This window comes from Bos taurus, chromosome 17 (assembly GCF_002263795.3).
Source record: "Bos taurus isolate L1 Dominette 01449 registration number 42190680 breed Hereford chromosome 17, ARS-UCD2.0, whole genome shotgun sequence".
Classification (NCBI taxonomy): domain Eukaryota; kingdom Metazoa; phylum Chordata; class Mammalia; order Artiodactyla; family Bovidae; genus Bos; species Bos taurus.
In genome coordinates, this window is record NC_037344.1 from 35,662,526 (window position 1) to 35,689,970 (window position 27,445).

The window sequence follows — 27,445 nt, forward strand, 5'->3', positions numbered from 1 at the left end:
AATTGACCAATCTAGAGCTATATTCATATTGGTGACTGCCTCTCTGAATTACAGTAACTCCTCTGAATAAAACCCATGTACAAAAAACTTACTCTGATTACAATATATAACTATGGTATAAAATTAAGGAGCAAAATCTCTGGACACTGAAAGCCAAAATAGCTTCTTAACTGCTTTTCCAAAAATAGGTTATATATGAAACCTCCTTTTATAAAGAGATAATTAGTTACCATAAATAGTATAATAAAAGCAGTCTCTTGTTTCTGCTGTAAAAATTGAAATGTATTCATGACAAAAGAGAACACTCTGAGTTCTAACCTTGATTTTTAACACTTAAGTCATTTTGCAAAAATATGTGATGTGTTATTTTATATAGTTGTTAAGCTAGTTAAGACTTTTCTACCAAATGATTGCCTACTTGGGCACTGTTAAATGACTTGATTGCCAACATATTTCTTCATTTAATAATTAGGGTCATTAGTCACACTTTAGCCTATATAATTTATAAATAACTGATATAATGAAAATTTAACTCATGATCTAATTATGGAAATAGGCCTATGTGTAAAGCAGAGGTTGCAGTATTAGGACATATTTTAAGGTTAAAAAATAACAGTTTGACCAGCTGAATCCTAAGTTTGAGAATTTTATAAAATAAGGATCATAATGCTATCAAAATGGCAAATGCTACCAGAAGTATCTTTCCTACTTTGTGTTTTGAGACTGGTTGCTACCGTATCATTGGAAGGCTGATTCAGAATCCAGTTCCATTTTACGCTGTTAGTGTAGAGCTCTCACCAAATGAGGAGTGACCAAAGGCGTGATGATGGTAACTGGAAAGATACAAGAAACTGGTTCGACAAGGGTGAGTGCCATTATGCTATATGGCAATAAAAGGCAAAGGAATTTTGTGACTAGCATCCACAATGACCCATAATTTCTGTTGGGGGTGGGGAGTATCGAGAACTGCCCAGTGGTCTGCATGGGTATACCTGGCTACAGGCTATAAGCTATAAGAAAAAGTCCTTGGTCATCTGTCCATAAATGAGCTATTCAGCTCCAGAAGTCAAAACCAATCATCAGTTGAGAATCCCCATCTTAATCTTCAAAAAGTCTGCTTCAAACAGTGTGGCCAATAGTCATATATACCTTGGAATGGAATTGATGAAAAAGAGTGAAGGAATTCATGTCCTATAACTCTGTCTTACTGTGATAAAAAAGAAAAAAAAAAATGAATGGTCTAGTCCAAAGAAGGAGTCAGTACTGTCTGACACATGTTAAGAAAGACAGGCAATCATGATAATTATAATAACAGATATATTTGAACATTCACTCCATACTTGTCTCTCCAACCCCACAAGATAAGTGCTGTTATTACATCATTCTAGAGATAAGGGCACTAAAGTTTAAAGAGATTAAGTAAATTGCTGAAAGACACAGGGTAGGAAGCATTAAAGTTTAGGATTTGCACTTAAACCTGTATTATAGACGTCAAAGCTCTATTGTCTTCCCTTGCATCTCCCCTAAAAACCTGAAAACCTTGGGTGTGGAGAAACAAGTGAGTTAGGTTTTTTAGAAAATGGAATTCTCTTCCAGATTTTGAACTCTGGCTACAAGGTACCTATTTTGCAGATGAGGTTCTTGGGAGGTTCAGTAGTTTGCTCAAAGTCACACAATAATAAAGTAGCACAATCCAAATTCTTGCCATCCTAAGATGAATAATAATATTTGTCATGAGTTAAGGCTGAATCTCTGGGCTTCTCAGGTGATCTAGGGGTAAAGAACCACCTGTCAATGCAGGAGACATAAGGAATGTCAGATTTGATCCTTTGGTAAGCGAAGATCCCCTTGAGGAGGGCATGGCAACCCACTCCAGTATTCTTGTCCAGAGAATCTCATGAATAGAGGAGCCTGGCAGACTACAGTCCATAGTGTTTCAGAGTCAGACATGACTGAAGCGACTAAGTAGGAACACACACAAGGCTGAACCTCATCTTTGAGAAGCTTGTGAATATTAACCTTGAAAATTAAAGTGCTGATCAAAACAGAATATGTTTTCCCCAGAAAAGGACTGCTATTAACTGAATTAACAGACCAAATGGAGTGCCTCTGAAAGGTACTTTTTCCTTGGGGTAATTAGGCTTGGTCTCTTACAAAATTGTGTGGAATAGCAACTGGCAATGTGAAGAGATATTTGGAAGAATAGATCATATTGGCCCAGCATCACTCAAGAACTAAAAGACAAAACAGGATTTACCATGTAGTAACAGCCCAGAGATGATTACTCAAAAATGACAAGCCTCAGTTCAGCAGAATTGAACTAAGGTTCAAACACAGCTTGGTATTTACAAGTATCTTAAGATTTAGATTTGTAAATTTTATACAAATGTACTGATGCTAATTGTTAGATAAAGGTTTCATCAGATCAGATCAGATCAGATCAGTCGCTCTGCCGTGTCTGACTCTTTGCAACCCCATGAATCGCAGCACGCCAGGCCTCCCTGTCCGTCACCAACTCCCAGAGTTCACTCAAACTCACATCCATCGAGTTGGTGATGCCATCCAGCCATCTCATCCTCTGTTGTCCCTTTCTCCTCCTGCCCTCAATCCCTCCCAGCATGAGTCTTTTCCAATGAGTCAACTCTTCGCATGAGGTGGCCAAAGTACTGGAGTTTCAGCTTTAGCATCATTCCTTCCAAAGAAATCCCAGGCCTGATCTCCTTCAGAATGGACTGGTTGGATCTCCTTGCAGTCCAAGGGACTCTCAAGAGTCTTCTCCAACACCACATTTCAAAAGCATCAATTCTTCGGTGCTCAGCCTTCTTCACAGTCCAACTCTCATATCCATACATGACCACAGGAAAAACCATAGCCTTGACTAGACGGACCTTTGTTGGCAAAGTAATGTCTCTGCTTTTGAATATGCTATCTAGGTTGGTCATAACTTTCCTTCCAAGGAGTAAGCGTCTTTTAATTTCATGGCTGCAATCACCATCTGCAGTGATTTTGGAGCCCCCCAAAATAAAGTCTGACACTGTTTCCACTGTTTCCCCATTTTTTTCCCATGAAGTGATTGGACCGGATGCCATGATCTTCGTTTTCTGAATGTTGAGCTTTAAGCCAACTTTTTCACTCTCTACTTTCACCTTCATCAAGAGGCTTTTGAGTTCCTCTTCACTTTCTGCCATAAGGGTGGTGTCATCTGCATATCTGAGGTTATTGATATTTCTCCCGGCAATCTTGATTCTAGCTTGTGTTTCTTCCAGTCCAGCGTTTCTCATGATGTACTCTGCATATAAATTAAATAAACAGGGTGACAATATACAAACTTGACGTACTCCTTTTCCTATTTGGAACCAGTCTGTTGTTCCATGTCCAGTTCTAACTGTTGCTTCCTGACCTGCATACAAATTTCTCAAGAGGCAGATCAGGTGGTCTGGTATTCCCATCTCTTTCAGAATTTTCCACAGCTGATTGTGATCCACACAGTCAAAGGCTTTGGCATAGTCAATAAAGCAGAAATAGATGCTTTTCTAGAACTCTCTTGCTTTTTCCATGATCCAGCGGATGTTGGCAATTTGATCTCTGGTTCCTCTGCCTTTTCTAAAACCATCAGGAAGTTCATGGTTCACATATTGCTGAAGCCTGGCTTGGAGAATTTTGAGCATTACTTTACTAGTGTGTGAGATGAATGCAATTGTGCGGTAGTTTGAGCATTCTTTAGCATCGTCTTTCTTTGGAATTGGAATGAAAACTGACCTTTTCCAGTCCTGTGGCCACTGCTGAGTTTTCCAAATTTGCTGGCATATGGAGTGCAGCACTTTCACAGCATCATCTTTCAGGATTTGGAATAGCTCAACTGGAATTCTATCACCTCCACTAGCTTTACACATTTAAAATAAAGAAAAGGACATTCATAAAATACGTCTAAGGTAGTGATAAGGCAATTAAAGAGGTAACAGAGAATAACAATGTAGCCAATTGTTATTCCCTAGTTATAGCAGGGCCTTAATTGGCCCTACATAAAGTTTCTCCCATTCCACTAACAGATATCCTTTGTGATTTCACTTGCACAGAGCCATGCTGAGGAGTTTAAGAGTAAAAAAATATATATATTCTAATAGGACAATTATCTATTCTCTGGAGTTCTCAAACTTCAGAGTGATTTTGCTGTCCCAACCCCAGAGTTTCTGACTCAGCAGGATTTGGGTGGCACCTGAGACTTTGCATCTCTAATTTGCTCCCAGTTGATGCTCTTGGTCCAGGGAAGATACTTTGATAATCTCTGATCTAACTGTATGAGCTAATCAATTGCCTTAGATGGAGTGACTCAGGAAAGCCTTTTTTTCTCCATATGTTTCTAGCAAAGATCAGTTTCACATGTATGACAAGGTTAGAGCTGAGGTTTAGAAACAAAAAAAATACCGGCATCTCTATTCTCAACCCAAACACAGAAGCCAAAAAATGTAAGACTAACCTAAAATAAAAACACAGAAAAAAAGAAAAACCCCTCAAAAATCCCAAAAAGTCAATCTAACTTTCCATAAGATTTTGCTGAACTATATGGACATGCTGTATTAAGATTTACCTGGAGAAGACAGAGTGATAAGTCTCAATAAAATCATATGAGAAAAGCACAATTTCCTCACTTAGTAGATAACAAAATTGTAAACTTGAGTGGCAGTAAATAATCCACCCATTGCAGCAGACTAAAGGAATAGTAAAAGAAAGAAATGAAGACAGAGAAGAAAGTTTCAGAAAGAGAAAACTTTATCAACTTCTCTATTTTCCTTTGCATGTAAAGTGTACTTATCACAGTTGTATTGCTCATGGAGGAAAGATTCCTGATGATCCTGTTTGCCTATCGTAAAGTATGAGAGCAAAAAAGGATTTCGTTTTACAGAAAAGGAAATCAAGGCTGAGAGATTAAGTAACCATTATAAGTTCGACTGGCTAGCAAGGAGTGGCTTACTGGAAGTCCTTGGGCTCTGACCCAGCACCCTCTGCACCACCCAAGTCACAGCAGTTCTAAAGACAAAAAATGCTCCAGTTAAAACAGAAGGAGAACTAGAGTTGGGATTGGGTTCTGGCTGTCCTCTGTGAACTAGTCATAAAACTGATCTAATTTCAGTTTCTTCAATTCTCATATGGGAATAACACTTACCACACCATAGGGTTGTTCTGGGGCTCAGTGATGGACTGGGCATGATGCCACTTTTTGTAAACTGAAAAACACTGCATGGGACACTAATACTCTGGTGAAAGATCTGGTATGACTGATGGGCCTGCTGGCATTTTAGAGCTAAATGGAATGTCATAGAAAGAAAGGTGCTAGGTCTTTAAAACATGTATCCAAAATAAACCAAAAAACTTCTGTTTCACGTTTCTCCTGCTGAATGGCAGATGCTTTCAAAAAAAGTAAAAGTCAAACAAAAAAAAAAAAGGAGTAAGCAAAAAAGCAAGAAAAGATTTAACTAAGTCATGTCCCATAATATTCAGGTTATAGTCTATCCTGGCACTGGCTGGGAAAACTGAGTAAATCACACTGTAAATCTTTTGTATTAGTGACATATTCCATGGAGCCCTGGGGCTAACTCTAGCTATTCTTGCCAAGCTGTCTGTCTTCCTGCCTCAGCTGGAAATTCTAGGTCAGTAATACTCAGACCTCAACTTTCAAATGTCTTATGGCTCTTGTGATTACCAGAGACTCCCAAACTTCTGGTTTTTGACTTAGAATGTCTGTGAGACTGTTTAACAACAGTGTGGTCCACCCAGCTAGTGGTGATGGCAGCCATGAGGCGCCAACATCCTAGGGCTGTAGATACTATTGGCCTGGGTATTAGCCATAGGGCACTGGAAGTGATATGGTGACTCTGTGAAAGGACCCAAAACAACCAAGGCCAAGCTGAGATGAAATAAGGATAACTGAGCCTGAATCAGCAGCCATGATGTACACCAAGAAAAACAGGGAGTGCTTGTCTCCACAGTCTATGTTTAGCAGAATGTGCTCCTTCGAAAGCTGGAATGTGTGGCTGTTATTTATAGAAAGCACCGTAAGCACGTCCAGGACCTTTCTGTGGTATAAAAAAGCAAAATATGGTGAGTCACAGAGAGAAATTTATTGTCAGTGTTGATAAACTGAAACCCCACTGATAGGGATATGATTATTCAACTCACTGGGGCTACTTCTCCCATCAGCCATATGTTCCATAAGGATCAGAGCAGCTGTGAGGGTGGAGATGGAGGAGGGAAATGTTGATAGTAAGTAAGAAAAAAAATTTTAAGTTAAAATAAGTGTTTACTCTTCTGGTGTCCCTATCCGCCAAGGGAAGAGATACAATAAGATTGTCATCAATCCTCATGCTGTTGAGTAGAGTAGACAACACACACACACACACACACACACACACACACACACAGCTATAATGAGGAAATAAGCCATTAAAAGAAACTAGAACATACACTTTAAGTCATTTGCTATCACTTTCCTTTTGGTATATTATCAAGAAAACCATTACCTTCCTTATTTGATAAGGTGCTCATTTAATAAGTGTTTATTGGGCATTTATGTGCATAACTTTTATAGGGAAAATGTTATTTCTGTCATTATTTACCTGTTTTGTGTTTCAGAAGAATGCATCTTTCTTTCAGGGAGTTTTAGGTCCCAGGAAAGTGTGCTTTGCTTTCAGGAAGGCCACCACTGGTGCCATTGAGAGAGTGCAGGCAGCCTCGTGGGCACATGGCTTGGGGTGAGAAGTGAGGGCTGGATTTTGGCTCCCACCTGTGCTCAGCAGTCTAGCTTCATTTAAAAAATATGTTTTTTAATAAGTTGTGTGTCAATTAAATGTATGTGGACTCACTGTGATCTTTGGTTTCCCCACAAGAGATTTTGTAAATTGTCAGGGAAGTGTTTTATACTCTGAAATCACCTATTTGCAGTAATTCCATGATGCATTGTTTATAAAATGAAGCATTATCACAGAATTTATCTATTATATAAATCAATAATTAATAGTAATACTATAGCAATTATTTAATTATTATAGAATAATTTGACAATGAATGAAATTAAGCTCAGCTCAATGAATTAAATTAAGCTCAGTTCACTTCTTCATGTCCAGAGTAGCAAGGAATGTCTATTTATGTGTCCCAGAGTTCTTTAGAATAAAAACTTTATTACCAGCTATTATGTAGAAATATATGATACTATAAAAATTTATTTCTCACCATTTAATGGTCAGGAAAGCCTCCTTGCAATATAAAAGTCTTGACAAGGAATATAAAACAAAAACAGAAGTGCTATTGGTGAAATTCCAAAATTTGCTTCTCTACTCTGTCAATCCTTACCATTATCCTCCCATTTAGAGCTGCAGAGTCTAAGCTTAGAGATAAGGAAGCATATGCCATACGCAGAGAAAGGACAGAAAGTATTTTTCCCCTTCTCTCAGTATAAACATGAACTTAACATGAGAATTTTTATAAACCCACCATCTTGTGTGTATGCCGTCCTGTCCGACTCTTTGCAATCCCATGGACTGTAGCCAGCCAGGCTCCTCTATCCATGGAATTTTTCAGGCAAGAATACTGGAGTGGGTTGCCATTCCCTTCTTCAGGGGATGTTTCCCACCCAGGGATTGAACCTGCCATCTTGGTCAGAACTATTTTGGTTGGAAGTGATTAAACCCAATTAGTTGGCAAAGGGGATATAAGGAAAAGAGTGGAGATGGGACTTGAGAACAACTTGACATCAGGTCTCAAACTCTGCCATTCTTACCATCTCTCCTTCTCTCCTCGTGATTTCAATCTCTCAACTTCTCCGTTTCTGACTACAGGTCAGACCTAACGTAGAAACAATAGATGCTCTCATGCCAGACTTCTCCTAGCTTGCCACCAGAGGGAGACTGAGACTAAGGTCCCAGCTGTAAGATCGGAGGGGAGGACTTTGATTGGCAGAGCCTTTACTCACCCAGCTGGACCCAAATCCATTCCTATCATCTCTAAGCAGGGCCGCTTGGGCCAATCAGAGGAGGCGGGAGAGTGGGATGGGTAAGTGAAGGGCAGCACATATTCTCAGAGTAGGGAGAGGAGGGAAAGGAGCATTTCCCAGAAGAAAGCTGTGCAGTTGGTTGCTGGCAAACAATAGCCACTGTGCACACAACAGATAAGAGCTGAGCTAACAGACTCCTTCATACATGTTTGTTCAACATGTCTCTATTGAACTCTGTAAGTTCACGGCAAGAAGTTTGGAGTTGGAAGACCTGTTTAATGGGTGTATTCCAGTGCCCAGTACAATTCATGGTATTTAGTGGAAAGATGCTTAGTGATTCAAAACTTGGGTGCTGAAATGACAGACATGAGCTCAAAGTTCAGCTTTATGATTTGCTAGGGGTGTGAGCTTGGGCAAATTTTTAAAAATTTCCTTAAAATCAATTCTCATTATACCCAAAGCACTTTACCAAAGAGCATGGAATAAAACATGCAATAAATGATAGCTGTTATTATTTTAAAAACATATTGAGAGTGTCTTATTGTCTCTACTGTGCTGCTGCTGCTGCTGCTAAGTCACTTCAGTGGTGTCTGACTCTGTGCGACCCCATAGATGGCAGCCCACCAGGCTCCCCGCCCCTGGGATTCTCCAGGCAAGAACACTGGAGGGGTTGCCATTTCCTGCTCCAATGTGTGAAAGTGAAAAGTGAAAGTGAAGTCGCTCAGTCGTGTCTGACTCTTAGCGACCCCATGGACTGCAGCCTACCAGGCTCCTCCATCCATGGGATCCTCCAGGCAAGAGTACTGGAGTGGGGTGCCATTGCCATGCCAGTATTAATGAAATGGTGGGCTGTTGATGAAAACCAAATAGAATTTGGATAAAAATCTATATTGCTTTCTTTAGGTGGTGGGGGCGTGATGTTTAGGTACCCTCACCAGAGCAGCTCCTATTCTGGCACAAAATACAGAGAACCTCTGTGCCTTGCATACTTGCATGCTAAGTCACTTCAGTCATGTCCAGCTCTTTGTGACCCCATGACTGTAGCCCGCCAGGCTCCTCTGTTCATGGGATTCTCCAGGCAAGGATACTAGAGTGGGTTGCCATGCCCTCCTCCAGGGGATCTTCCCAACCCAGGGATCGAACCCACATCCTTATGTCTTCTGCATTTGCAGGCAGCTCCTTTACCACTAATGCCACCCGGGGAAGCTCCACTAGACCCCAGGCAGATATCACCCACACATTCCTGAAACATCAAATTTTGGTTATTTCAATGCAAAAAAAAAAAAAAAAAAAAAGATTTTCTTTGATTGGAAAAAAACGATGTCTCCATGATTCCATCATTCAAGGATTTAAAAAAAATTTCCCCTCAGAATCCATTCTCTTTTAGTTGTAAGTTTTATATAGAAATCCAAATGTAAAACATAAAGAGCAAAACTCCTGGGGTAGGAAGAGGGAAGGAACCCCCCACCACACACACACACACACACACACACACACACACACACATACATACACACACACACACACGCTCAGCTCCAATTTTGGCAGCCCTGATGTACCACCATGGAAAACCTGTGTTTTTGAGAAACACATTTTGAAAACCTCTGCAGAAAATCTTTAATGGTGGCTATATTTTTAAAAAAACAAACCCAAAAACCTCAACCAGATATTAAAAGGCAATTCTCACATTAGAGTTTTTAGAGGAGGAAAATATATGAATCAGTATATTTATATCCTAGTTCTTGTCCTTCCTTCATGTCAACCAGAGGTTAAATTATGGCTGCTAAGAAATTCAAATGCAATGGTGATAGCATGTCCCTAAAAATGTTTCTTTGCTTTTTAGATACTTGTCCCATGTTGCTGTGTTATTTCAAGCTATTCCTTGAAAGGCTAGAAACTTAATTCTTCATCATTAACATGTTGCACTTGGGACTTGAAAAGGATGAGACTGAATGCTGTGTGCTTGTTAGAAGTACTGATACAGCCAGCAGACACTGATCTCTATACAAGTAGCTTCAGTGGAGAAAAACTAAAACCTGGAGGGCATGAACTGTACAATTGCAGAGTATTCTCTCCAGCTCATAATGAAAGAGCATTGATTGGACAGAAAAGCAAATTTCTAGCACTAAGCCCCGCTGGGTGAATAAGGATGTCAAAGGTATCTGTATAACTGAACAGGCATGTTTCAACAGCATCAAAATGTAATCTTTTCTTTCCAGTTAGAATGGTTTCCACTATCTTCAAACAGCAACTTGTATAAAATTTGTGAACATGTGTCTGATTCAAGTTCTTAATCCTTAGACTTAAAACAGTTATTCCCTTTGCTTAATTTCAAAATAAGTCATGGCTACCTGAAATGATAAACTTCAGCAGTTTGTTCTTCACAATTAGAAAAAGAGAAAAAAATATGAATATCACTGTTTAACATTTAGGGTCAGAAAGAGGAAATTCAGGAATGGAAAGAAGTATTAATATTTATTATTATTGTTGTTATAGAAAAAGTAGACTTATAAAGTCCAGTACAAATTGTACTAAACTGCTGACTTTCATTTCAAAACAAAAGCTAAATATGGGTGACAGAAAATCAGTATTGTGGGGAATTTCAAAGAGATCTCACATTCTAATCCTTCCTTTCACAATTTGGGATATTATTCAATATGCTTTTATAGGAGAGGTGGAGGAAATGCTAACATTAATTAGCCCTTGAGGAAAAAAAAACAAATTAAATGTATTTCTGAATGACTTATTTATATATAGAAATTAATTTTATCCTCAGAGAATACATTGTTGTGCTTGTCAGCCAGAATTACTGGGGCTGAATTCTTATATTTAGCCCAAGCTAGAATCATACAATGATATTTATAGGACTTCTAAGCCTTATGTGACTTCTGACTTTTCGTTCCTTATGTACCACCTACCTACACTGGTGGTAATTGCTTTAGGGGCCTAATAATAGTAGTAGTAGTAGTAGTAGTAGTAATCTACAAAGCTGGATCAACTTGGGTGTCACGGCCCCTCAGGGTCAGTGTCATTATAATTTATAATCCAGCTGGACAAGTAGCACATGAAAAGCAAATAAGAAAGCAGTACTTATCTAAGGTCCAAATAGGAAAACAGTGCCCTAGGAGTTAAGAGAAGAGAGAGATCCCCATCAGCTGTTGCGGTCATGAATAAGTTTGTGGATTAGGTAGGATTCCAGCTGGGTTTTTACATATTGATAGGATTTTGATTACAAAAGAAAAAGGAGGGAAGAGAGTATTTATTTTAGGTAAGAGAATTCCTATGCACAATAACTGAGGGCTTCATTAGGGTAAAAACACTCACAGTTATAACAAACAATCTCCAAGCCTCAGTGGCTTAATACAATATTTATAATTATTCATTTATATCCCAATCGAATGTGATAGGGCTGGCAGTGTGGGGTAAATAAAGGATTCATCTCCACTCAGCCATTCAGAATTCTGTGTGCTGTGTTTAGTTGCTCAGTTGTGTCTGACTCTTTCTGACCTGCCAGGCTCCTCTGTCCATGGGGATTCTCCAGGCAAGAATACTAGAGCGGGTTGCCATGCCTCCTCCAGGGAATCTTCCCAACCCAGGAATCAAACCCAGGTCTACCGCATTGCAGGCAGATTATTTACCATCTGAGCCACCAGGGAAGCCCATTCAGAGCCCTGCTGCTGCTGCTAAGTCGCTTCAGTCGTGTCCGACTCTGTGCGACCCCATAGACAGCAGCCCACCAGGCTCCCCCATCCCTGGGTTTCTCCAGGCAAGAACACTGGAGTGGGTCGCCATTTCCTTCTCCAATGCATGAAAGTGAAAAGTGATAGTGAAGTCGCTCAGTCGTGTCCGACTCTAGCGACCCCATGGACTGCAGCCTGCCAGGCTCCTCCATCCATGGGATTTTCTAGGCAAAAGTACTGGAGTGGGGTGCCATTGCCTTCTCCATTAAGAGCCCTAAGCTCATCCAAATTTGATGTCATCATCTTCCTGTGTGATTCCCAAAGTTACCACAGAAGAAGAATAGATGGAGGATTGGCGGTGGGAGAGTTTCATGATCTCAAAGAACAAAAGTGAGGAACTGGGTAGAGTGAAACAGGGAGGGAGGCGAGCCAACCCAATGGTGTGTAGTCTCGTTGGTCTCCACTGTGGGCAACGGGAACTGGCTGCCATTGGCACTACTTGTGGAACCATTTACTGGGTTGGCCAAAAAGTTCATTTGAGTTTTTTTGTAACATCCTTCAGAAAAACCCCAATGAACTTTTTTGGCTAACCCAAAAGAAAGAGCCCCAGATCTATGCACCCAAGGAATGACAAAGAGGTGAATTTTGTTACCCTACCTCTAGGCACAGACAGTTTTAAGACACAGGTGGGAGTCCTGTAGGTCCCACAGGCATTTCACGCAGAGGCATCAGAGAAGCCCCACAGCATTAGGTGAGAGATGCTCAAAGCACCTTGTGCTGCAAGGCGACCCTGTAAAGGCTGGAGCAGTAGGAAGGCTGAGATGATGGGAGGTGTCTGAAGCAAGTGCAGCGTTTTAGCCCCAGGATGGTGAGGGCACAGGTTAGAGTACTGAAAACTGATAAAAGGGAAAGATGTGATGTTGCCCTACCCTTCATTGGTAGATCCCCACTGTCCTTTTAAAAAGAGCAACAATTCCAGCCTCATAAGAAAGCAAGATATTACTCATAGGCTTCAGTAGAATATGCTACTTAAGGAAGCCACTAAAAAATGTAAAAAGGGGAAAAGGCTACCAATTTCCCTTTAAAAAAATCCTACTAATAAAAAAAGGTGGACCAATTTGGATGTCATGGCCCCTCAGGGTCATTACTTAGTCTACAATAAATTGTAAGTCACTGGTTAAGCATCTCACGTATTTTTCCAATAGAATTCTATGATACTTGCCATTACACAGAAAAAGCAGCTAAAATAGTTATGTCTGGCACTGACCTCCACTCTGCCTACTGTAAATTAAACGTCTTTGGCTTATTATACCCACAGTCAGATAAATGTTCCTACCAGATAATGGTCTCTGGGCACTGAATTTCTTCCTTTAGAGAGGTTCTCATACTGAAACATTCCATTTTCCATGGTCCTTCCCCCTTGCTGGTTTTCACAGTTTAGCATTTTTGACATTGTCCTTAAGTTAATAGCGGCAGGCAGTAATGTCATAATTAATAGAGTCAAAACTTTACTGCAGGTTCCAAAACAAGGAGATTTGACATGAAAATGAGGGTAAAGAAACATCTTTGTGGGATTTTTCTGTTAATCATTGCACTCTCTTATATTTTTCTAAGCACAAGGATCCATTTAGCTCATGTCACCTCTTTTAAATAATTACAACTTCAGTTATTCTGATTGAAAAAAATTTCCATGCTGAGTACATGAGACAGAAAATTACAAGCAAGCTGTGCTTCTATAATATATTGCTAATGCAGTCATTTTTTAAAAAAAACTGTGCTAATATGGAGATCTTTTAAGTTCGGGCTAATGCACTTATTCACACAATGCCTATTAAGGAGCCGTTATAGGCATTCCCTACTAAGGGCAGGGATTCAAATGTGAGGAAGTCTCTACCTCAGGGCAGTCACAGTCTAGTGGGGAGACCAAAAGTAAACAGTGATGCTCCCTGTGGAAAATACTGTAAGAGGAATACACGTAATGTGTTGGTGGGTCAGAGAGAACCCTAACTTTTTATGGGTGTATGTGGTGTTGTGATAGGATGGGAGAATATGGGGAAGAAGGCTTTGAAGAGGAAGCTGCTTTTGCATTGAATGTTGATGGCTGGGTGAAAAATAATTGGAAGAACAAAGGGGAAGGGCAAATGGAAAGGTGTGGCTGGGTTGCAGCTTATTTGAAGAGCTGCAAGACAGAGAGTCAAGCTGGACTGTAAAGTGCAACTGAAGAAGCACCAAGAGAGAAAAACTGATTGCAAAACAATCTGCTGAGCTTCAGTTCTACCCTTTATTCAGATATTGGGAAGGCATTCTGGGGATTTAAGCCTCAAGAGTGACTTGAACACATTTTAAGTTTAGGAAGAAAACCTTGGTGTGGAACATGGATGTATTGGCTGGTGCAATACCCTGGCTAGAGGCAGTGAGTGCCTAAGGAAAGCAGGGGTGATGGAGTGGAAAAAAGAGTATACTTGAGAAACATCCAGGGTATAAGACTTTCTGGTTCTATAACCAACAGAGGAGAGGACATTGCGAGGGGAGGTGAGGGTCTAGATTGATTGTGTTTACTCTTTTTCCTTTGCACACTGGCATTATTGCTCCTTGTTACAATTGCTGCCTGCTGTCCTGCCAATAATTCTCTCCACAAAAGTGACAGAGTAGAAGTGGTGTCTCATTTGAATGTACTGATTACAGTCTTTTCTTCTGGCATTTGACCTTTGATGTAGAAGATGAGCTATTTTTAAATATCTGGGGGAGAATCGTGTTTGCCTTCAAATTTTACAATAACTAGAATTGATACAGCTCTGCAGTTTACAAAGCAGTTTTCCATTTGTCATGTCACTTAAGACTCATGTCAGTGCTCTGCTGGGTAAAAGCAAGGGCTATGACCAACGGGCAACTGTGAGTGAGGGAGGTTAAGTGACTTGCCTAAATCCACATAGCTTTTGAGGAGCTGACCCAGGAATTCCGTAATATCTTTCTCCATAACTTTATAGTACCCCACATTAGCTGAGTCTTTTGGTTTTTAGTTTGGAATCTCACGTCCTGTTTTCATTTGAATACCTTTTTATCCAACTTGATTATAATTCTCCTAAGGCTAGGAATTAGGTATTAGACTTCTTCCTTCCACACATACTAAGTAGATAATAGTGATTTCTTTGAAAACTAACTAGGAATTTGAGGCAACATTTAAAGGCATTGCTTAATTATTTATACTAAGGGAAAGGAGTGTGGGTCAAAGAGTGCATATCAATCAATACTATAGAGCTGATGAGGATCCCAGAAAGGTAGTATAAGTTGCTAGTTAAAAACATGGGCCTTTTGTCATGCAGATCTACACTCTCTAGTTAGCTTCAGTATTTATGACCAAGTTATTTAACATTTCTAGGCCTTGTTTTTTTTTCATCTCAAAGACAGAAAGTGATTAAAACCATACAGAATTGTTGCAAGAGAGTATGAGTGATCTCTCAGTCTGAAGTCTGGTACATAGTAAATCTCTCACTGATAATCATTAGTATGTTAGTAACCCAGATGTCACCTCAAGCCACCATCCCATTTCCTCCCCAGAATTTCTGTGCCAACCTTGGACTGTATTTGTGACTCTGATTTCTTACTCTGCAGGGCTCTCAGTCTCTTTGAAATCTTATCTCCATTTTGTCAATTCACAGTACCTTAGAGGTGAAACTTAGGCTATTTTCCCTTGAATTCCAACCACACCCTCTCTCTTAAAAAAGCAATGCATTTTTATGTACAGCAAATTATTACTAATGATTCCAAGGAATGGCAAGAAGGTTACACCACAGATTTCTAAGACAGACAACTTAAAATACAACCCTAGGATTTCTTTCTTGTTTCACTAACTCTAGCTTCCTACCAGGTTTCCCAGCTGTATTCTGCCTCCCTCTTTGGCTGCCACAAACAACTGGGAACAACAACAATAACCCTGGTTCTTCCTATAGTTGATGGGATGGGAGTGAACTCTGCAGCTCTCCCTAACTCCAACTCAGTACCAAGCCCCTCATGAATGGCCAACAACTATGAATGATGGGTCCCTGCTCCAGGTCTCAGTCTCCTCTCCCATCCTCCAGAGTTTCCTCCCATCCTCCATTCCCCTCTCCCATTCTCCCTCCTATGTGGGGAGAAAGGATCTACATAGAGATTTTTAGAGATTGGGTTCTCCACTGAAATAAATTATGTTCAGTTCAGTTCAGTTCAGTTCAGTTGCTCAGTCGTGTCTGAATCTTTGTGACCCCGTGAATCGCAGCACGCCAGGCCTCCCTGTCCATCACCAATTCCCGGAGTTCACTCAGACTCACGTCCAAAGAGTCAGTGATGTCATCCAACCATCTCATCCTCTGTCGTCCCCTTCTCCTCCTGCCCTCAATCCCTCCCAGCATCAGAGTCTTTTCCAATGAGTCAACTCTTTGCATGAGGTGGCCAAAGTACTGGAGTTTCAGCTTTAGCATCATTCCTTCCCAAGAAATCCCAGGGCTGATCTCCTTCAGAATGGACTGGTTGGATCTCCTTGCAGTCCAAGGGACTCTCAAGAGTCTTCTCCAACACCACAGTTCAAAAGCATCAATTCTTTGGTGCTCAGCTTTCTTCACAGTCCAACTCTCACATCCATACATGACCATTGGAAAAACCATAGCCTTGACTAGATGGAATTATGTTACCTCTTCCTTATAGGAGAGAATAGGCCACAGTCAGTTTTAGTTTCAGATACAGAGGTTTTTCTCTTAATATTAATAACATTATTATTGTACATTCTGCTGATGGACGCAACCTGCTTAATAAGAGATTAAAAGATGGCAGAGAACAGATTGGGCTTTTTAAAAATAGCTCTTCATTTGATCAAGACCTTCACTCCCATCAGGACTTGCCATCTGCACTGACTATAACATTGCACAACTCCTCAGGTGATAACTTAAAAAGGAGTTGAGTTTGCATGAGATGCAAGAAACTCCCTGCAAAGCAATGCCATAATTTTGATTCAGATAAACCACCTCTTAAATAGCTAATTTTTCTTCAGTCTTTGGAATAACAAGGTGTCTTAGAATTACATAGTATCTATAAATTACTGCAATGTTTTCAAGTTACTTCTATTTGAAATAAAGGATGTCTTGTTATTCTGGGATAAGGAACTAATGTGTTTGTCTTTGTGCCAATGAAAATGAAGCAGTTTCAAATTTATGCAAGTCTAGAGACCTGGTTCTTAAAAGGTGAATTCCCGAACTCACAATAAATAAAAAGTTCAGTTAGAAATCTATCTGAAGTATGCCTTTCATTCCATAAGCACTCTTTTTGGAATTTTTCCAGTAACTCAGCTCATTCAGTATCTTGTGACTGGAAGATTTTAATACAAGCTGTTTAAGAGAAACTGTTACTTTCCAATATATGAAGCAACTCCCTTACTAAACTGTTTTTTTCTGACAAGCAGACAGAAATGTTGATACGAACCCAACCAATTTATATGACTTTACATCTGAGCTTTTTAATTGCCACTTTGATAGAACATAACAGATAGTTCCACTCAACAATCTTGCTTTGTTAGCTCTGATCAGTCATCATTTTGATTTGGTAATATACATAATGTCTCTGGTTTCATTTTCATTCCCCTTTCAATTTACATTTGAAGATTAAACATGTGTGAATTCACAAATCTCTTCCGTTTAGAAAGAGAATGAGTTTTTGGAATGATTAGACATAAGATTAAAATCTTAATTCTCAAACTTAACTGGTATATTAAGAAAACATATTCACTTCAAAATAAATTAATGTTGATTCAGAATTCTTTATTTTGATTTCTGAAAAACATTTTTCTTTCCCTGCAATACTTACTATTAATTGACTAAAATTTCAACACAAATTTGTTGTACAACCTAGGCAACTTGGTTTTGCCTGCCTAGAATCCTTTCCCTCATCTTCTTAGACAAAGCCCACATCCTCCTTTAGAAACTACCCTTCCACACTCAGTCTAGGTGACTGAGGTCAGTGAACTCCGGTGCCAAAGAGAGTATATAGGAGACTTGCCCAATCAGAGCATTGTATTTTCCAAGGATGGGCGGAGCCAAGAGATGGCGAAAGAACCTTAATTATGTGAACCTGGATCCAGCTGGGCCAGATTTCGGTCCAACTGGTAGCCCTCGATCAAGTCGGCTTGATTTAGGTTTCCTATTACTTACAATAGACAAAGTCTTCACTATAACAAATAGCCTCAGATTATATTTGGCAACAGCTCAAGAAAGACTGCCTAGCTTTCCCATGTGACGCAGTGGTAAAGAATCCTCCAGAAAGTGCAGGAGACACAGGTTCAATCCCTAACTCGGAAGGATGTCCTAAAGGAGGAAATAGCAACTTGCTCCAGTACTCTTGCCTAGAAAATTACATGGACAGAGGACACTGGTGGGATACAGTCCATGAAGTCACAAAGAATTAGACTCAAGTGTGCAACTGAGTGCGTGCGCGCGCGCACACACACACACACACACAGAAAGATGTCCCTTTAGTTTACCTCTATTTTGCCAATAAGTAAATTTTGAGGCTAGATATAAGTCGCTTATAGAAGTAATTTCAAAGGTGACATAAAAAAGCACATTCATGGATTTATTGTTTCTGCTTCTGGAATGGTGGGCAGCTTTTACTAACATTTTGCCTTTAGGAAATCTTATGCATAAATAAAAGTTTCTATTACCAAAACTGTTTCTGAAACCTGCGTTTGCATTTCATTTATTTTTTTGTGACTCTGCTTGCTGTTGCTAAACTTTCTATGAATTGCTTCACCATCTCAGGAGAGAGAGAAAGAGAAACTGGACAGTATGAAACGGGTCTCTTTAGTGGGAAAGCAATGCTTTCAAGAAACCTTCTCCTTCTTGCTGCATCACAATTTACATTTCTACTTTTTCTGTTCTTTATATCTAAGAATTTACTTTCATGTAAGAATTTCTTTGATTACTAAGACATACCAATTGAGCTGTTGCTGCTGCTATTATGACTCAAATGACTTAATATAAAAATGTATTAGTTTACATAGCAAGAAGCCTAAGTGGAAATGGCTTCATGGCTAGTTAATTCAACAGCCAACTGATGGCTTCCTTTCTCTCTTTTTATTTTGCCACCTTCAGTGGCAAAGTGTTCCTCATTTAGCAAGATGGCTATGCCAATGCGGGGCATAATTGCACAGATGATAAAGTCTAGGGAAAGGGAGGAGAATGCAATGGCACCCCACTCCAGTTCTCTTGCCTGGCAAATCCCATGGACGGAGGAGCCTGGTAGGCTGCAGTCCATGGGGTCGCTAGGAGTCAGACACGACTGAGTGACTTCACTTTCACTTTTCACTTTCATGCACTGGAGAAGGAAATGGCAACCCGCTCTAGTGTTCTTGCCTGGAGAATCCCAGGGACGGGGGAGCCTGGTAGGCTGCTGTCTATGGGGTTGCACAGAGTCGGACACAACTAAAGCGACTTAGCAACAGCAGCAGGGAAAGGGGAGCTGTTTCTTCTCCTATTTCTCTTTTCATAAAATATTAAATCAGATCTCATTGGCTGGAAGTGTCTCATAAGTCATGCCTAAACCAATTTCTCACAAAGGAAATGGAGATATACTACTGACTTACTCCACTCTCTTGAATTTGATGATGGGACAAGCTACCTAAAAGGATGGCCATGCGAATGCAAAGGAATATCTGAGGATGGCAACTGGGAAGTAAGCAAAGATTTCCGCCCTGGATCAGCATCATGAATGTGCATCCTTGACAACAGCACAGAGACAGCCCTAGAAGGACCCTAGTCTTAGTTTAATGCTCTGCTGTCATGAAATTCTTAACACATTTTGAACAAAGGGTTCTGAAAATTATGTAGCATCTGTGGCAAATTAAATAACTATGCTAGCGGCTAGGTAGAGTGTCTTCATATTTTTCTTTTCCTTCTCTCCTTGAGGGAATGTGAAATAAAACTTCTCTGTGGAGAGGTGAAACAAAAAGAAGATGGGAGTCAGCAGCTATGAATGAAAGGAGAAAGCTCTCAGTAGAGATGTGAGCCATCAGAAAGAGTAAAGAAGGGACAGGCACTTCCCTGGTGGCTCAGTGGTAAAGAGTCTGCCTGCCAAAGTAGGAGACACGGGTTCAATCCCTGATCCAGGAAGATCTCACATGCCTCAGAGAAACTAAGCCCATGTGCCACACTGCTGAGCCTGTGCTCTAGGGTCCAGGAGCTGCAATTAACTGAGCCCTCATCCACTGAAGCCTGTGCACCTAGAGCCGGTGCTCCGTAAGAGAAGCCACCACAATGAGAAGCGTGTGCACTGGGCAACCAGCGAGTAGCCATGGCTCGCTGGAACTAGAGAAAAGACCATGCAGCAATGAAGACCCAGCACAGCCAAGAATAAATAAGTGAAATTTTATATATATGGGGACAGAAGATGAAAAGTAGAAAACAAGGGAAAGACAAGAAAGAAATATACCCCAGGGATGTACCAGAACAGGTCAACACCACTTATTCTCAGGGGGCTTATTACCAAGGAAGGGTGTCTTCTGCAGGATTTGGTCAAAGCAAGTGCTGTGATTAACTTTATAGCTTTTTAATGATCCTTATATTTGTTTACAGTTATTTTTGTTTGTTTATTTTAAATCGCCCTGTTAACGCTTGCTTTCTTTTTCATGCTGTTCCTTTTTTTTTTTTTCCTTCCTATCTCTCATATTTTTTGTTGGAGGGCTGCTTCCCTCACATCAGTTATAGTCTCCTCTTTTCAAGAACAGTTTCTGCTGTTAGGTAAAGAGGGGCCTACCTCACCTACATGTGCAAAGGCCTGGTGAGAATGTGGGACTTGAGCAGAACCCTAATAAAACCCTGCTGCTGCTGCTAAGTCGCTTCAGTCGTGTCTGACTCTGTGCGACCCCAGAGACGGCAGCCCACCAGGCTCTGCCGTCCCTGGGATTCTCCAGGCAAGAACACTGGAGTGGGTTGCCATTTCCTTCTCCAATGCATGAACCTAGGACCTAATAAAAGACCTAACACAGGAATGCAGCACACGTATCCATGCAGCTGTTTGTGTGGTTGACCCGCACTCTCAGCCCCACTTTTGGAATCGGGCCATGGTGTAAGCCTGACCTATAGGTGAAGTCCAGTCCCCTGGACTCAGAGGTTATTTCAGGAACAGACACTTTATTTCGCCATTGCATTAAACAAAATGTAGCTCCAGGATATCTGCTGGACAATCAGTAAAGAGGTGTCCACTATTTGCTGGAGTTCATGGACTGCCAGGATGTAAGTTTACAGCTGCTGGTGACCACTTTTTCAAATGACTTGGTTAGAAACTGGGAGTGCACAGAGATAAGCAGCACACGCTAGTAAAGTAATACTCAAAATTCTCCAAGCCAGGCTTCAGCAATATGTGAACCATGAACTTTCTGATGTTCAAGGTGGTTTTACAAAAGGCAGAGGAACCAGAGATCAAATTGCCAACATCCGCTGGATCATGGAAAAAGCAAGAGAGTTCCAGAAAAGCATCTATTTCTGCTTTATTGACTATGCCAAAGCCTTTGACTGTGTGGATCACAATAAACTGGAAAATTCTGAAAGAGATGGGAATACCAGACCACCTGATCTGCCTCTTGAGAAATTTGTATGCAGGTCAGGAAGCAACAGTTAGAACTGGACATGGAACAGCAGACTGGTTTCAAATAGGAAAAGGAGTATGTCAAGGCTGTATATTGTCACTCTGTTTATTTAACTTATATGCAGAGTACATCATGAGAAACGCTGGGCTGGAAGAAGCACAAGCTAGAATCAAGATTGCCGGGAGAAATATCAATAACCTCAGATATGCAGATGACACCACCCTTATGGCAGAAAGTGAAGAGGAACTCAACAGCCTCTTGATGAAAGTGAAAGCGGAGAGTGAAAAAGTTGGCTTAAAGCTCAACATTCAGAAAACGAAGATCATGGCATCTGGTCCCATCACTTCATGGGAAATAGATGGGGAAACAGTGGAAACAGTGTCAGACTTTATTTTTTGGGGCTCCAAAATCACTGCACATGGAGACTGCAGCCATGAAATTAAAAGACACTTACTCCTTGGAAGGAAAGTTATGACCAACGTAGATAGCATATTCAAAAGCAGAGACATTACTTTGCCAACAAAGGTTCATCTAGTCAAGGCTATGGTTTTTCTTGTGGTCATGTATGGATGTGAGAGTTGGACTGTGAGGAAGGCTGAGCACTGAAGAATGGATGCTTTTGCACTGTGGTGTTGGAGAAGACTCTTGAGAGTCCCTTGGACTGCAAGGAGATCCAACCAGTCCATTCTGAAGGAGATCAGCCCTGGGATTTCTTTGGAAGGAATGATGCTAAAGCTGAAACTCCAGTACTTTGGCCACCTCATGCAAAGAGTTGACTCATTGGAAAAGACTCTGATGCTGGGAGGGATTGGCGGCTGGAGGAGAAGGGGACGACAGAGGATGAGATGGGTGGATGGCATCACTGACTCGATGGACGTGAGTCTGAGTGAACTCCGGGAGTTGGTGATGGACAGGGAGGCCTGGCGTGCTGCCATTCATGGGGTTGCAAAGAATCGGACACGACTGAGCGACTGATCTGATCTGATCTGAAGCAGCACTAAGAAGTGGAGGGAGGCGGATTTCTAATGACAGCATTTGAGCATTTCGGTTCAGATGAACTTGAACTCTCACCAAGACTTTCAGTTAGGGGGACCAACAAATTCTCTTTTTGGTTTAAATCAGTTTGGCTTAATCCAGTCGTTTTTAATCTAAAGAGATCTGACTGATATATATTGCTATGTATATACTTGGCTAATGTAACTTGTATTTTCAGCCATTTTTAAGGAACAGATATGTTTTGAAGGAAATTTCATTTGCTATCTTTCCAACTGTTTAATATCTACTTAGAAAAATAAGGGACAGTAAATGTGACCTGCCTTTGCACACCTACCCTCTGACTGGCCAGGTCCAATCAGGCCCGGTGGATTCAGCCAATCAGCACTGAGCAGGATTTGAGTTTCACTTTTCTAGCACTCTGGCAGAGCAACAAGGCCTTCCACTTGTCAAATCCAGTGAAACCCTTTCAGAATTTAATCATACTGGATTTCTCTGGACCTTCTGATATTGTTAACAATCCTTCCTTTCTAAAACATTTTTCTCCTTTGGCACTTTCCCCCTTAGGCCTCTAAGACACACCTTTTTTGCTTATCTCTCTCTCTCTCTCTCTTTTTTTTTTTTACCCCAGCCATTCTTTCCTTTTCATACTCCTCTTCTCATTTCACTGATCTTCAGGAGTCATCTTATCCATTTCCATGGCTTTGACCTACAACCTACATGCCAATGATGTTCAAACCTTTTTCTCTGTCCTGAATTCTAGTCCTTTGTATCCAATGCCTATACTGAAAAATTCTATCTAGGTATTCATGAATAGCTCCAGGATGTCAAAGACAGAACTCATCCCCTTTACTCCTTAATTTCACTCCACTTCCTATGCAGCCAAGCTACCCTTCATCCTGCATTCCCTGCTTTAGTAAAGGCACCACAGTTCATCATGAGTGCAAAACAGGAAACTGAGTCTCACTAAAAGCTATGTTCGATCAACTCAACCCCCAAATAACCCTCCATCTCCTCTCCCACACTTGTTTCTGTTTAGTCACTAAGTTGTGTCTGACTCTTTGCAACCCCATGGGCTGCAGTCCACCAGGCTCCTCTGTCCATGGGATTTCCCAGGCAGAATACTAGAGTGGGTTAACATTTTCTCCTCCAGGGGATCTTCCTGACCCAGGGATTGAACTTGTGTCCCCTGTATTAGCACGCTGACTCTTTACCACTGCACCACCTGGGAACACAACATTAGGCTCTCACTTTTCTTGCTGTAAGTACTGTAATTACTCTGCAGTGGGATTCTATGTCTCAGTCACTTGTCCTTCTAATTCTTCACCCGCTGGCTCTCAGTGTTATCTTAATAAAACAAATTTTTTATCACATTATTTCCTTCCTTCTGGCCATTTGATGATACTTTATCACCCACAAGAAAAAAAAAATTTAATAGGAAAGTTCAGCATCATCTTTCTGCCATTTCTTCTTAATAATTTTCTAACTTAGACATAGTCAGTCTTAGAGATTATTTTTCTCTGGTTCTCTTCCTTTACTCAAGACTTTAAGACTACAAACCCTAAAAGAAATTAATTTGTGTTTGATATCCCAGTATTGCCACTTCATTCCCTTCTGTAGATTACTGCATGCTTCCCTTTGTACATCACTATATGTTGTGGCATGAGGGATAAAATGATACCCCACAGATTACCTCTAGTATGACCCTGTATTACAACAGTGCTGGTCAGGGAATGGTTAGCATGTACCTTATTTCATACAAGTAATAGAATATAACTATCTTCAGAATTTGGCCCTTCCTGCCTATAGAACTTCATCTCCTTTTACTCCTCCCCTTCTCTGTATGCTTTTCAAAAAAAATTTTACCTGTTTGTTTTTTTAAGATTTATTTATTTATCATTTTTTTTTTAAGATTTATTTATTTATCATTGGCTTTGGTGGATCTTCATTGCTGCACACAGACTTTAATTGTGATTGGGGGAGGGAGTGGGGCAGGTTACTCTTCCTTGCAGTGTGAAGGCTTCTTATTGCAGTGGCTTCTCTTGTTGCAGAACACAGGTTGTAGGCACGTGGGCTTCAGTAGGTGCAGCTCCTGGGGCTCAGGGATTGTGACTCATGGCTTCCAGAGCACTGGCTCAGTAAGTTTTGGCACTAACAGCTTAGTTCCTCTGCGGCATGTGGGAATTTCCCAGACCAGGGATCAAATCTACGACATCTGCGTTAGCAGGCATATTCTCAACCACTAGACCACCAGGGAAGCCCCCACATGTTTGTTTTTTTTTTAATGTAAAGACCCTTTAGTATAATTGATTGTGATTTAATTTACAAAAATCTAATACGTTCATAACGTTGGGGGAATATTTTCATGAAGTTGAAAATACTACACAAACGTGTATTAATTTTTAGATATTTCTTTGCAGAGGACTATATGTTCTGCAAGCAGAAAGAATATAAAAGTTGTGTGTTTAAAATTAGCCCACTATCAGTCAGTTCAGTTGCTCAGTTGTGTCTGACTCACGCCAAGCTTCCCTGTCCATCACCAACTCCTCAAACTCATGTCCATCGAGTTGGTGATGCCATCCAACCATCTCATCCTCTGTTGTCCCCTTCTCCTCCTGCCTTCAATCTTTCCCAGCATCAGGGTCTTTCCCAATGAGTCAGTTCTTAGCATCAGGTGGCCAAAATATTGGAGTTTCAGCTTCAGCATCAGTCCTTCCAATGAATATTCAGGAATGATTTCCTTCAGAATGGACTGGTTGGATCTCCTTACAGTCCAAGGGACTCTCAAGAGCCTTCTCCAACACCACAGTTGAAAAGCATCAATTCTTTGGCGCTCAGTTTTCTTTATAGTCCAACTCTCACATCCATACGTGACTACTGGAAAAACCATAGCTTTGAATAGATGGACCTTTGTTGTCAAAGTAATGTCTCTGCTTTTTAATATGCTGTCTAGGTTGGTCATAACTTTTCTTTCAAGGAGCAAGCGTATTTTAATTTCATGGCTGCAGTCACCATCTGCAGTGATTTTGGAGCCCCCCAAAATAAAGTCTGTCACTGTTTGCATTGTTTCTCCATCCATTTGCCATGAAGTGATGGGACTGGATGCCATGATCTTAGTTTTCTGAATGTTGAGTTATAAGCCAACTTTTTCACTCTCCTCTTTCACTTTCATAAAGAGGCTCTTTAGATAGCTCACTATACTAACTAAAAAAAATAAAATAAAATAAAGCCAATAAAGTTGCCCAGTGGAAAGCAACTAAAGAGAGCTTGAGGAGGACTCCCTGAAGGATGGGATTTCCGGGGCTCTTTTTTCAGAGGAAATCTTTGCCTTTTCTCCCCATGGATAGTGGAACAGAGACATTTGTGTCCAAGTCAGAGAGTGAGGAGCATTTCTTAAGACAAGCCCAATATCACATCTGACATGATCCACATCCTTCTGAGATCTGAATGAGGGGAAGACAGAGATGATAGGGAAGTTTACAACAGTTGAACTATAATCCAAGTGGTGTCTCCACCCACAGACAGGCACTCACACAATCAGACATATTTACAGTTCATTCCATTCCATTCACTGGCACAGAATGGCATGCATAATGCAATGGTTTTATCAAAAGTTTCTCATGTGAGAAATTAATGCTGAATACTTCTCAGCTCCTGTGAATGGAGTAATGGCTCCATGGAATAAGAAACCACTAGAATTGTAATAAATGGTGAAAGATTGATATATTCTACAAATAAGAACACATGTAAGTTTTAAAAGATACTTGAACTAAGGGATTGTGGCTTTTAAAATTTGAAGAGGAGCATTGTTTGTCCAAACACATAAGTAATGTACTGATATATCCAAGTGATTTTGGCAATTAAATTGTAAAATCTAATCATTTTTTTACTCTTCTTGGATTAAGGTGGGCTTTTAATTTTCTATTTTTTAAAAAGAATGTACTATAGAATAGACTTTATTTTTTCACAGAAAATGGCCTGTTTTTCATTTGTGGGTTATCAGGATTGAATCAAAGCTACTGTTTTAGTGATAAACTTGAATATAGTCATTAATTCATTTTAAATGATATGGCTCAATTTATAGTGCTAAATAGTAAAATATGGAGCTTATATTTTATTGAAAGCAAAAATAACAACAGTAAAAAATAAACAAGGCAGTCTTTGAGAGTGGTAAGTGCCCTAAAGGAAATAAATAAGATGATATTAAAATACACATTAATAATAGCTAACATTTATTGAATACTTATTATGTGCCTGAATACTACAGTCTTCACATGTAATCCTGTAATATAGATACTATTTTAACCCTATTTTACAGATGAGGAAACTGAAGTTCATGTAGCTTAAATGATTTATCCAAAGTCATACAGATACAAAGTGATAGAGTGAGGATTTGAAGTGAAGCAGATTCCTGTGTTCAGTTCAGTTCAGTTCAGTCGCTCAGTCATGTTCGACTCTTTGCGACCCCATGAACTGCAGCACACCAGGCCTCCCTGTCCATCATCAACTCTTGGAGTTCACTCAGACTCACGTCCATCAAGTCAGTGATGCCATCCAGCCATCTCATCATGATGGGCTATGATATTTGAATCAACTGTCCTGCTGAAAATAACCAAAATACCTAAAAGAACCTCATCTTAAAATCATTGAAGAGATAAGACAGTTTTTAAAGAGACCAAAATTGAAGGAAAATGAGAGCTCTGGAAGGTAATGGATACATAAGGGAAGTGGGCATTGAAACTGTTTTTGACTTGAAGGCATTTCCCCATCTCGGTAAATCAGAAGCTTTGTTTTGATGGCCTTGTTGGACAAGGGAGATGACTCAGTGGAGAATCTAGTAGAAGACCCTCCTTTCAGTAAACTGAGAATCCTCCTTCAAAGGGCCGCACATTCAGGATAGGCATGAATCAGAAGAGACAGCCCAGAAGAAAACCTAAAGCCTCTGATTTAATTGTTATCTCAAGACTTATACTCGCAGCTTAGGATGGTAATGTCCCCCAGAAGCCTAGCAAAAACAGAAAAAAATTCTCTCTGGACTTAAGTACCTTCATCTGTGGGCCTCAAATTATTTTCACAAATAATTTTCAAATATAGTATTCTATACACAGAGAAAACCAGGAATATAAGGAAACTAGATTTGCAACCCCAAAAGACTTCAGTGGCAGAGAGTAAAAGAAC